The following is a 2172-nucleotide window of genomic DNA, read 5'->3' as shown; positions in this document are numbered from 1 at the left end:
AATGTCCTGTGTAAAGCGTAGTCACATCAAGAATGGTATCTTGATCACACTGGGGATAGTCCGGCGGGCACAGTTATAGGGTGAAACAAGGTGATCCAGACTATCTTAAAATGTAATATTTTATCCACCAATCTCTGTTTTGCCCGCAGTTTGCAAATTGTGCAAAAAAGGCTTTCCGGTTTGCAAAGCGCATGTGCTTACTTGACACCCATGCAATTTAGCATACCTGGGACCACTTTCCTGGCGACGTGGGGTCTGGAGTTTTGTTCCAAAGGTTTGACTACTCATGCTGGGTGCCAGGATCTGGCACTCTGCAACATCCCGGCCATTTGCACACCTTGGATCTCTGAGGCTTTTCATCCCTGCATTTCCCTAGACTTAGAGGCTTGCACTCAGCGGGACCTCTTTGAAATGCAGGAAGTAAAATACCCTCAGCTCATTCACCCTTAGCATATTTACATGCCAAAGGAATTCTTCTCGGGCTTACAGAAAACAGTTCCTGCCTGTACATTTTAAATTCACAGTTTTTACACACTTTATTAAAACCTTATGTTCTGGGTGTACCACAACTGTAATTTTTGGATGTAGGTGTGTGTTTTATTTATTTGTACTTGCACACCAAAAAACAGGTTGCTGGCTGTCTCCGTTCACGAGTTAGCCTGTTTCATTGAACTCGCCTTCTTGTGGGAACTCAAGTTCCCTCGGTTCCCACACCAATTGACCTACTTCTCACGGCCATTGACTTACTGCCTTTCAAGTTCTGCAGGATAACAAGTTACGGATACATTGTATCGGTAAAAACACTTCAAATCTAACCACAGGCCATTTATTCAATTGCCTTGCAGTTGCAGAGTCAAGAGCTTAATCCCCATGTTATACAGCAGACCTCCCATATACAGCGCTGCCGGTGGTGCTCACTACTCCATCTTGTGTCTCAAAAGAATATAGCAGGCATTGCATTTACTTCTGTTACAGCAGGCAGGGAATAGCCTGCAAATGGGGGTTAAGAAGGCTGGGACAGTGCAAATACTTTTAACCCCTTCATTCCCAATGCAAGTTGGGGTTAATTAGTCGGGTATAATACCTTTATTAAGGCCTGATTAACCCTATTCTCGCCATAGGGATAAGACCAGATCAGGGGATAACTCTTATTTAGAGTCACCTGCGCCAAGAACAGTCCAGTTTTCGACCCCAGTAAGTGTGCTTTACGTCTGTATTTTGTGTTTCAATGTATATATGCAAATTTTTGTGAATAAATTTCAATGTATTTCATTATCTTGTTTTGTTCAATGAATGATCCTGGTAAAAAAAAGTGTTAAAAAAAAGTGTAAATTGCCTTGTCTCCCGTCACATTGTGTTTGTAAATTCAATGGGAAAATTCAAAAACTTGCCAATGAAAATTGTGCCTATGAGTTTGAAACCCAGCAACCGTTTACCTGGCTAGAACCATAACCCCTGCTGAGTAGGCTCCTGTAATGCCTGTATGCCCGCAGACCTGGCCAGTCCCCAGTACTAAGGTGGGTAAGGGTATAACACCCACCCACAGCAGTGAGGGCGTGCCCGGAGTGTGGTATTGCGTTGCCAGGCCTGGTAAGAAAGGGTTAACGTATACTTGCTGAGTCCGGGGTGACAGAGGTCGGAGTGTAATGTCCAAGTGCCTGAGTTCAAGGATTGGAAAGAGCAGCGTAGTTATGTCCGTAAGTCAGAGTTCAAGGGTTGAAGATAGCAGCGTAGTGATGTCCGTAAGCCAGGGTTCAAGGGCAGGAGAAGGTAGAGTAGTCAAATCCAAAGCAGAGTTCAAGTTCAAACCAGGGAAATCCAAACAGGAGCAGGGACAGGAACCAAAGCTGCAACAGATAAGGGAGCTAAGCATTGAGACTGCACACACAGGAGCTACAGGAAAGCTACTATATGCAGAGCAATGACTGAAGGGACAGAGTGGGGTTACAAAGGAAGGAGGATCAATAGGGACGAGGGGAGGAGCAGAGGGTTGAGTGAGTGTTTGTAGGGATATGTCAGAGAGAGCAGGGGAGGAGACAGGGAAATAATCAAGAGAGATGGCCTGTAAGCCACGGGGGGCGGAGCTAACGTTCGGGGGCGCCCTATAACTGGAGTGTGTGCGCACGCCTTCTGTAAGGCTGCTATGCGCGCACACCGCGCGTGTCACCAGGC

The sequence above is a fragment of the Ascaphus truei genome, chromosome 1 (assembly GCF_040206685.1).
Source record: "Ascaphus truei isolate aAscTru1 chromosome 1, aAscTru1.hap1, whole genome shotgun sequence".
NCBI lineage: Eukaryota > Metazoa > Chordata > Amphibia > Anura > Ascaphidae > Ascaphus > Ascaphus truei.
The sequence above is the reverse complement of the archived record's forward strand: the minus strand, read 5'-3'. Positions refer to the sequence as shown.